Below are 11,595 nucleotides of genomic sequence, written 5' to 3' on the forward strand. Positions count from 1 at the left end.
GGTCATTCCTATGACCTATTCTCAATTCAAATGAAGCTTCTCATGAAGCATTTCTCTAATCTAAAAGTAATTCTATGCTTGTCTAATTGGAGGCCAAAATAATGGCAACACATAAATCATTTTCATTTATATTATGAAAGAGGACTTCCTACCATATTCTGGGAATAATCATCCTAGATTAATTGAATGATTCTCATTATAATCATGGAAAATTAATTTTTATGTTTATGCATAAATATTTAATTACAAAAAAGAGGAATTTCTAGTAATCCAATTTTTATGTTTAAAGAGTAATCCCCATGACAATGGAAATCCATGTACTCTAATAAAGTAAGAGAAAAATTGTGATGCTAAAATAATAAATATTTTATTTAAAAATTAAAGAAGGATTTTAGTTAAATTTATCTTTTTGCATGGATAAATTTTAAATGATGAAAGAGAAATTTTCACTATATTGGAATCCAAATATTTAAATGAGGAAAGTGTAATTCCTAGTGTAAAGAAATTAATGAAGATTTTGATTTAAATTTTAAGAGAAAATTTAGTTAATTTATCTTTTTGTATAGATAAGATTAAATGATGAAAGAGGAATTCCCACCATATTGGAATTCAAATGTATAAATGAGAAAAGTGGAATTTTTAGCTTAATGGAATTAATGGAAATTTTTATATAATTTTTAAGAAGAATTTTAAGTAGATCTAATTTATGGTAAAAGAGGAATTCCCATGATAATTGGATTGCACTCATTGAAATGAGAAAAATTCAAAAAAATAGGTATTGATATTTTAGTTAAAAGAAGAATTTTTATGATATTTAAGAGAAGATGGATTTGAATTAAATTTTAGTGTCAAAAGGTGAATTTCCACCATAATTCTACCTAATGAATTAAGGCTAAGAAATTAGGTGGCATAAAGAATATCTTTGGATATTTTAATTGGTAAAATCACTAAATTGATATTTACCCAAAATCTAGATGTTTAGTTGAAGGAAATCCTTGTAGAACTATTTCCGAATGAGTTTGGTTAGACTACGTGAGGGATGCACAGTAAACCTAATTGTCCTTCTCTCGATCTGAATCACACAAAAACTTCGTGACCAATTCCAGTTACTAAATCCAAAGAATAGACTATCAAAACTAATCTAGTTTTTCCTTGACCAAACTCACCAAGAATCTAGTTGGACAAATGGACAAAATGATGGGTAGATTACTCTCATGAGAGATCAAGGATCCTCATTATGAAAATGGGAATTATGGAAAAAGGGTTGTCGGAACCAATCTCAAACTGGAATTTTACTTGTATTGGAACCTCTGTTTTTTTCATTCAAAGGATTGTTTTACACCAAAATGCTGGAGGAAGCATTTGGCTTATGGTTTTCTAAGAGGAGGTTTGTTTTGGAACAACTAGCGGGGAGTCGTCTCGTGGACATTGCTCGTAGGCAAAGCCTGCCAAGGTCTTGACCAACCTCGTACGGTTAAAATGGTGCGCTTCCGGTACGATGGGTGAGGACCGACGAAGCGGTCCTGAGTGAAGTGCTAGGACACCTAAGGAGGATCCTAGAGGGTTTTGATGACCAAGCAATGCACGAGCTCGCGGTTGCTAGGACACCCATGCCTACGTCGAGAAAGATTTTAGATAGACAAAAAGGAAAGATTTTTGAGAACCAAATTTTGATACTAGATCTCGTTGGTTGGCCAGCTGGTCTTCAACGGAGAGTGCAGAGGATACATTTTTATAATACAATGGACTCAGAATTTTGGAAAATGATGATCAGAAATATTATGATTTCTATTGAAGGATTGTTTTTAAAGCCAGCCAAATATGTTATAAATGGTAATTTCATATTGGGTGTGTACGTGGTATGCCTACCTTGACTTTTGCATGAATCGCCACGGCTAGGGGCCTAGGAACTCTTTTCCTCTCGGTACTCGGGCAAAAACCCAACCAAATCTTTATAAAGGATTCCAACCAATTCAGTGGTCGGGTGGTTGGCTAACCCATGGGCCGGATAGGGTAGGCTGGATCGGAGGATTCTTGAGAAACAACAAGATACGATTAGTTACGTTATTTAGTTTTAAATCCTGAGAAGACCTTGTTCTGTGGGGGAGGGGATCATCGGTTGTGTCTCGTAAATGAGGAAAAAAGTAGTGATTCCATGGACCAAGTGTAAGTCTCTTCTTGATCTGACCATGTGACTTCAGGTTTGGTCAGATCAGTTTATCTAGTTAAGACTTGACTCATTAGAGTAATTTCCCCGTTAAAAGATTTTTCCCAATTGGCGGAATCGCCCATGCCTTCTAGGTGAGGGGAGTCTTCCAGGCCCGGTCTCGGAGGGGCCACCTAGGCTAGCCTCTCATCCCTCGGACATCCGCGGGCGAGGCCCTGAGTGTGTGGACCTTGCCCCGTGCGTGGGAGGCCAATGCCGCTTCCGCCGCTGCGGCAAGAGCCCCGAAGCAGGGGCGGGGGACCTCACACTAGCCAGGCATTGGATAGGGCCCATGGCCCTACCCAGCCAGTGGGCTGAGTGTGGGGCAGGTCGCACACTGTTTTTGCATGGCTACACAGTAGCCTAGAGACCTCCTTGTTCATGTGCAGAGCTCAACAAGTTTTGTTGAGTGTGAAAAGATGGCAAAAAGGTATATTAAATGCCCTTTAACCTGCTGGTCGAGAGGAATATTCAGCATTTAAAAAGCCCAGACATGAATTCAATCCATTACCTCATTATTCACAAGCAATTGATGCTTCCAAGTGCTAGGATAGCAAAGGGGACATCTCCAATCAAGGTGAACATTGCAGGTCAAGATTCAGTTTTTATTTATTGATTTGCATCACTCTAGTAAAGCAAATACACCACTCGTGGTGGGTGCCGTACAAAGGGTATTTGGGACCCAATACTGCATCCGCTTCCCCCCCCCCCCTCTCTCTCTCTCTCTCTCTCTCTATTTTTTGCACATCTACTTTAGTTTTGTGTGTTATTATCATTGTGAATAATTGTTGAATTCTAAGCATTGAAGTTACTGATTTGACCACGAAACTTCGAATATTAAAGAGGGTGCACGTGACATTTGCTTAAGGAAGTAGTTTTGTGCTAAAATCATGAGCAGCACATAGCTTGGACTAAGGATTTATGGATTCAGAGAATTTATCCTCTGAATATGGAGTTGGCTTTATGTGCCCATGTTCAACACTTGAAGTGTTGGTCTCTTATTGTTATAGGTTCCCTACTTGGGGGGGGACAATTAACACATATGTTTATCCACTTAGTCTTTCAAACAAGGTTGCGTATTAATACCATGAATTATCTCTTCGATTTCTGAGTAAAATTGCACACTCCTGTACAACACCCTTGTGGCACCGAACTCTCGCGAGACAAGCTGTGTGAGGATAAACTTCTTGCTGACTCGTCCTAGTCTCTGCATTTAAATGAAAACTTTTTTTTTAGTGAGTTCATTTACAATTTACAACAATCTCATGTTATAATCAAAGGTCTCTTACCCCCATAGCTTGTGAACCTTAGGCATATAGAGGTCCATGAGATCTTGAAGCCGATGATGACAGAAAACCTTTCCTCTGCCTCGGTCCACTCTGTGTCCTTGCTCGTCGATGGAGAACTCTATGCCCACATCCCCTATACAAAATCATGGCATCAATGGCACTGAGAATGGCTGCTCGAGTGGATTTGTGACACTCTGCTCATCACTCATAGAAGGAAATTAAAACAAATAGTTATTAGACCTTGAAATTAAATCAAATAGTTATTAGACATACTTCATGCCTATGTTGACGATGCTTCTACACTTAGGCTCCTTGGTGACATAACCAGGACCATTCAACCTCTCCTCTGTGTCTCCTGAACAATTGACCAAATATAAGTATTATAGAAATTTTTAAACAAATGATAGCTCAAAAGAGACAAATGATAGAAATTATACATACTCATTTGGTGACCTGGTGCCATGTCCTGCTCCTGATCCTCTAGCACCATATCCAGCTCCTACTCTTGATTCTCCAAGGTTAGATCCAGCTCCTGACCCTGACCCTCCTCCTCTTTACCCTCCTCTTGAACCTCTTGATCTAGATCCTCCTCCTCCTCCAAGGGATCTAGAGGTGCCCTCATCAGGGACTACGGGCCACAAGGAGAAAGAAAGTCGAGTGAAGATAGCCTCCAGCTCATCAACGCTCAAAATACTCTCCCATTCCTCCTCTATCTCCTCTCTACTCAAACTGAGACTCGCAACTCTCTTGATGGCTTTCAAGAGACCTAACTTCCTTGAGTCCGCCATGGATGTCTATACACATGCAAGAAGGAGATTGTATCTAAACCTATAAGCTTACAGTCACAATCCACTAGTACATATACTTAAGATAACAGATGCACACAATGACCATCATCACATTCTAAGTAAAATAAAACATACTCAAATACAACTCCAAATTGAGTTGAATCTATTAACTGATTTTGTTTCCACTCAATGATGGCCTCTGAAAGCTTCATCTTCACTTTATTCACGTCAACTAGAGTTGTCCTGCCATGCACTAGTGTGCCCCGAACAAGGTTTGCAACATATTGTTTTTTGAGAATTGTTGTGCGGTAAGCATCGTTATTGTCTTCATATGTTCACACCAACATCATATCATTGACAATAGTTATCAATGTCTTGAGTCTAGCCATTGAATATAAACTTGTGCAAATTAATTACTTTGATTAAGCATTGATGGATTTTCCCACATAATAAGCATTGATGGATTTTCCCACATAATAAACTATGACTAGTACGTTGCACTATCTTGCACCTTATTGCTATTGAATATAAACCTATGGAAATTAATAACTTTGATTAAGAACTATCTAATAAATTATCCAAGTGGATTAAGAGTACTGGCACTTGACTGAATGGTGCATTGATGAAGAGCTAAAAGCATGGTTACTACTACTCTCCTACCACCTAGAAATTGGCTGTAGAGACGGGCCTAGACACCTTGGTTTTGCCTAGGGTTTTTCTTGGTGATAGTATAATATATATACTAGATGGTCATGATGTCAACTTACCAATTGTAGTCCTATTCTGGTTGTGTGGACCTACTGAAAATGACAACTTTGCATGTTGTATACTACTTATAGCTTGCCTTGTCGCTCACTTTTTTTACCTATCCCAGTGGGACCTACACGTCCAAACTCATCAAAAAAATTTGACTCACATGTATACATATTGGTTATACTCATCGGAGTATCAAAACCCATGTCGATGTCATCTATAACATTAAAAATAACAAAAACAACAAAAACAACAAAAACAAAGCTATTGTAAACTACAGTCCCTGTTCCTCTACTACTGTCAAATAGACCATGGTTGTATATGGGCCTAGACACCTTGGTATTACTTAGGGTTTATCTTGGTGATAGTCTAATGATGCTCATGATGTCAGCTTACCAATTACACTCATATTCTGGCTATGCTGTGGACCTGGTGAAAATGACAACTTTGCATGTTGTACACTACTTGTAGCCTACCCTGCTACTTAATGTTTTGGCATGTCCCAGTGGGAGTCCAAACTCTTTATGGCTCACATGTATACACATTGGGTATAATCATCCAGTTATCAAAACCCATGTTGATGTCATCTGTAACATTTAAAACATTAGAGCTATTGTAAACTACAGCCGCCCTCATGTCCATGTTGCCACCTGGACCATGTTGATGTCATCTGTAACATTTAAAACATTAAAAACAGAGCTATTGTAAAATACAGCCGCCCTCATGTCCATGTTGCCACCTAGACCATGGGTGTAGATGGGACTAGACACCTTTATTTTGCCTAGCATTTGTCTTGGTGATAGTCCAATATATTTACTAGACGCTCATGAATTTAGCTTACCAATTGCACTCCTATTCAAGTTGTGCAGACCTGGTGAAAATGACAACTTTGCGTGTTCTACACTACTTTGTAAGCTTGCCATGTTGCTCACTGTTTTGACCTATCCCAGTGGGACCCCCATGTATAAACTCTTTAGGTGATGACGTCTCACTTGTATACACAATCGATATACTCATCCTAGTATCTACTCTAGATGTCATCTCTGTAATATCAAAAACAGAATGGTTGATGCATGCTAGTATCTAGTGGCATGCATTGGGAACACCCAACATGCATTGCGAGATCCTCGTGCATGCCAGTAGCTACTGGCATGCATAACGAGCTATTGGCATGCACTGAGAGCTCACGATAGTGTACTCGTGATTCAGAAGGACGAACCATCTTTCTTCTTAGATGTTGATTCTCCGTACTCTGATCTAGACCACACAGGGGATGATACTTCTTACTCATTATTGGCAGGGGAATTGATCGCGTATTCCCCCAAGAAACATGTTGAGGTTCTCTGGTTATGTGCGTAGCATACACCAGGGAGATATGAACACAACACAAAATAGACATTGGCCACAAACTATGGTGATCGCCTATACTGAAAGAAGCACAAAAATACGCGATGACTTAAAAGACAACCTTACTCAATAATATATATAAACGGAGATGAATATGCAGAGACGTAATCAGGGAAAGCGCATATATAGAAAAGAAGAAAAATCTTGCTTTATTCCAGACAAAAAATATGATAGAATTGGTAGCCAGCCTTGAAAAGCTCAAGATCCATCCTTTTATACTGCCGGCTTAGAGTATTTGTTGGTATTGTGATTCCCTTAGTATTGAGGTGCACCAAATGGGTGTTAAGGAAGATTTGTTCTTGTAATAAAGTACTCTAGCTAACATTTGGCTCCAATTAGTGGTGCTGACATGCAGGGAAGCTACCTAATGTTACGGCTTTGGACCATGGCACAGGCTGGCTAATGGCCAACACTTGGCACGCTCGATGGGTCAGATTCTTAATCTGACAACTTGAACCCAAAAAATTTAGTCTTCCACAAAGTTAGATCCTCCTTAGCATTTTGTCGATGGCAATTACCCAGAGATGGGCATCATGTTAGATGCTCCATAGCATTCTAAGTGAGTTCTGATCAGAGTTAGCAGAGGTTTTACCCATGACTTCTAGTAGAGGCTTTACTAATGATCCAGTGGGTGGGCACATTCAGGCCTTTGATGTAGAAGAATGGATCCAGAAGGCAGAAGATGAAGCATGCCTTCCACGAGGTGAATTCCAAGGATGGATTTTTGGAAATAGACTTTTCGAAGAAAAATTCCAGGGTAGTATTGGCTTCTTCCTAGAGAGCTTGCCTTAAGTTCCTGGATGTGAGTGAGGATCTCATCTCGCTATCTTTCATGTCACTCTGTTGTTGCTCTTTGTAGGACATCATCATGGTGATTAACCAATCATGCAGCTGGTCATAGTGTCCAATGATAAGCAAAACTTTTTTGCTTTTGTAGTTTCTCCTTCTGGTAATACATTGCATGTGAAGCATGGGTTTGCTCTTGCATCCACATCATCCTTAGCACCTACCATAGTCCCCATATCTCCATATGATGTATCACCTTGAGATAGAAACAAATGGAGGACTCCTTTGAAGTTTGCACTAGCATCGTAGCTATCCACAAACCATTTTTACGCCTTCTTGGTTACTCAATTCGAAGGTTTTTTCCACCTTAATTCTAGGAGTGACACTTTTAGCTTGAGTTGCTATTTCGAGAGCGTCTAGAGTAAAAATTGGTGCACCATGTGGTTGCGAGGTGGCGGGCACTCTGCTAGCTTCCATTCCTGTGAAGCACAAAAAAATTTTCAAAACCTTAGAAAAAAATGGATTTAAATGCTACATATCAAATCAAAACCTATCAAACTTAAGAAACTTAATGCATGCTACAATTATTAATGCTTCACTTAGTTTTCTTGAATAGCGGGGGCCTCACTTGCATTTACTTAATCCATACAGAAGCTCAAATTAAGCTGGAGCCTAGATCCAAGTTGTGCACTCATATGACAGGGGTGCGCTAGCATAGAGAGGCAAGGCTCAAAGTCAAGTTTGAGCCTTAAGGCGAAGTTCCATGTATGGGAGGCTTGAACTTAAGGTGGAGTCTAGATCCAAGTTGTGCACTCATATGCCAGGGGTACACTAGTATATTGGAGCCTTAAGGCCAAGTTCCATATAGGGGAAACCCGAACTTAAGCTTGAGCCTAGATCCAAGTTGTGCACTCATATGACAGGGGTACACCAGCATATAGAGACAAGGCTCAAGCTCGAGTTCGAGCTTTAAGGCCAAGTTTTATGTAAGAGAGGCTCAAACTTAAGCTAGAGCAGCCTAGATCGAAGTTGTGCACTCATGCTAGGGATACGCTAGCATAGATAGGCAAGGCTCGACTCAAGTTGGAGCCTTAAGGCCAAGTTCCATGTAAAGTTAAGCATGGAGCATGAGCCTTAACACATAAGTTCCATGTAGGGGAGGTTCAATATGAAGTTGGAGCCTTAAGACTGGTGTACACTAGCATCGAGAGCAAAGGCTCCAACTCAAGTTTGAGCCTTAAGGCCGGGGTACACTAGCATGGAGAACGAAGGCTCAATATGAAGTTTGAGCGTTAAGGCCAGGGTGCACTAGCATGGAGAGCAAAGGCTCAAAATCAAGTTCGAGCCTTAAGGCCGGGGTACACTAGCATGGAGAATGAAGGCTTAATCTGAAGTTCGAGCCTTAAGGCTGGGGTGCACTAGCATGGAGAGCAAAGGCTCAAACTCAAGTTCGAGCCTTAAGACCGGGGTGCATTAGCATGGAGAGCAAAGACTCAAACTCAAGTTCGAGCCTTAAGGCCGGGGTGCACTAGCATGGAGAACGAAGGCTCAATCTGAAGTTCGAGCATTAAGGCCGGGGTGCACTAGCATGGAGAGCAAAGGAGCAAAGGCTCAAACTCAAGTTCGAGCCTTAAGGCCAGGGTACACTAGCATGGAGAGTAAAGAAGCAAAGGCTCAAACTCAAGTTCGAGCCTTAAGGCCGGGGTGCACTAGCATGGAGAACGAAGGCTCAATCTGAAGTTCGAGCCTTAAGGCTAGGGTGCACTAGCATGGAGAGCAAAGGAGCAAAGGCTCAAACTCAAGTTTGAGCCTTAAGGCTGGGGTGTACTAGCATGGAGAGTAAAGGAGGAAAGGCTCAAACTCAAGTTCGAGCCTTAAGGCCAAGGTGCACTAGCATGGAGAGCAAAGGCTCAAACTCAAGTTCGAGCCTTAAGGCCAGGGTGCACTAACATGGAGAACAAAGACTCAATCTAGGTCGAGCGTTGACACATAAGTTCTATGTAGGGGGGAGAATGGGGGGAGGCTCGAACTTAAGGTAGAGTCTATATCCAAGTTGTGTACTCAGATATGTGACACATATACCATGTTTATATAGGAAACCCTTGCCATTTAGATTATATAATGTGCACAAAGATCAGTTTTACAGGTTCTCGACATATGTGAAGATACAAAAGAGAGCAGCAAGAAGTGCAAACAATCTACGACAAGCAACGATTAACAAATGGCACACTTAGCATGCAATCAAGTAAGTGTTTATATTGATATAAACAATCAATTAAAAGACTTACTTGTTGCGTAAAGTATTCAATTAGATGAGGGAACACACGAAACGCAGATGGGCGCACGAAAGTCTCTGATGTCACACAGATGTGATGGATGCTTGAAGTCTTCGATGGCGCATGGGCATGATGGTTTTGTAGGAAATAGAGGTCGGAACCAATGCAGATGTGTCGATTGTGGGAGGAAAAGAACCTGTTTGAAATGCAAGAGGACGCAAGGCTCAGCGAGTACTTCAGAGACACGAAAAAGAGATGATTATTGCATACAATGGCGATTACAAGCAGCGTACGCTCACCACACAAAATCGCTTGTGCTTTGGGTGTAGAATCATGTTAATCACGTTTAGAGTTCGCAGGTCCTTTGGGTTGGTTCAAACGCGAGGTTGGTTTTTTAATGAAAGAGACGTGTGAGGTCGGTCATTCTTTTTTTTTTAACGTGGATGGAAAATTTGAATTTCAAAAACGGGCACCGAGCAGATAGTTGGGGAGAAATTTGAAATTTGAATTTGGAGGGGGGCGGGCGGCACTGCGGCTGCACGCGAGGGGGGGGCGGAGGGTGAGAGGGGCGGCGGGGCGCCACTGTGCATGAGAGGGAGAGAGGGGGACGACTGTGAGAAGGAGAGGAGAGAAGGGGGCGGCTGTGCACGAGAGGGAGAGAGGGGGGCGGCTGCGAGAGGAGAGGAGAGGGGGGCGCTGCAGAGGGAGAGGGGGCCGATGGCGAGAGAGAGAGGAATCTGGCAAGAGAGAGAGGGGACTGGCGATGGCGCGAGAGAGAGGGGGACTGGCGATGGCGCGAGAGAGAGAGGGGGAGCGATGGATGCTGCGATAGAGAGAGAGGGACACTACAGAGGGAGAGGGGGCTGGTGAATGGCGAGAGAAGAGAGGGGGGTGAATGGCGAGAGAGAGGGGGGGGCGCATGTGTCGTTATGCAAAAAGAAATTTTGATTTCGATTTCATTCCCCAAGTCCAAGCCCAAGCCCAAGACCAGGCCCCAGGCCCCAGGTCCCAGGTTTTTTGATTATAGTTAGTTTCACTTTTGTTTATATACCCTTCTTCACCCACACCCCACTTGTTGTCTGGGATTATCCTAGCTTCCCTCTCTATTCCTACTTGCTTGTGTAATAGACAAGGCTCAAACTCAAGTTTGAGCCTTGAGCTTGAGCTTGAGATTTATTCTTTTCTTCCCTCTTTCCCCATACACCCAAATATACGTTCAGGTTCCTATGACTTTACTTTCAGCTTCCTAGAAGCAAACTAGCATCCCCGCGGGTGAGGCTCAAACTCTTGTTGGAGGAGCCCACCCTTCTAGCTAACATATGCAAACTAATATATTATGCAAGTGAGGATGATAACTTTAAGTGGAGTCTCCTAGAAAACTAACATATGATGGTGAGGCTCATGGATCCTCCTACTAACGAGCTAGCATATGTAGGCAAGGCTCAAGCTTTAGATGGAGCCTAGCCTCCTAGCAAACTAGCATTGATAGGTGAGATTCAAACTTTGTTTGGAGCCTGAACTCATGTTGAGATTGAATTACATTTATAGTTTTGTGTACTACCGTAAAAACGTCGCTTCAATCTTTCTTATTGAGATCTTGATTTTCTCAGGGATTGCAAGGTGTCTACAACAAGGTGTTTCAGTGTTTCTCATTGATGGTTCTGCAAGGAAGGCATGCGGGGTTATTCATTCCATTGATGCATCTGAAACATGTGGTTTTCAATTCATTGGTGAGACATGTGCAGCAATACATGTTCAACAAAGCTTTGATGACACATTTCTCATTCCATTTGCCACAATGGATGCAAGAACAATGTCTCAAGCAGTTGGAAGCATCATCGAATGGCCATTGGTCAACCTTGTTATGGACAAAGACATTACTAATACCAAAGAGGATAATTTTGCGAAACTTCTTGTTGATCAAGAAGATCACTTTATAGATAGGGAGAGCTGGAAAGAGAAAAGTGTCATCCTCTAGGATGACAACAGATCTACAAAACTTGGCAATGGAGTAGTATTGCTGGTCCACCCATACGAGGCCATAAATTGGTGAGAACTAGGGGAGAGTAGCTTGGGTGTCATTATAGAAG

The sequence above is a fragment of the Cibotium barometz genome, chromosome 11, assembly GCF_041138505.1.
Source record: "Cibotium barometz isolate CiBa-2024 chromosome 11, ASM4113850v1, whole genome shotgun sequence".
Lineage (NCBI taxonomy): Eukaryota > Viridiplantae > Streptophyta > Polypodiopsida > Cyatheales > Cibotiaceae > Cibotium > Cibotium barometz.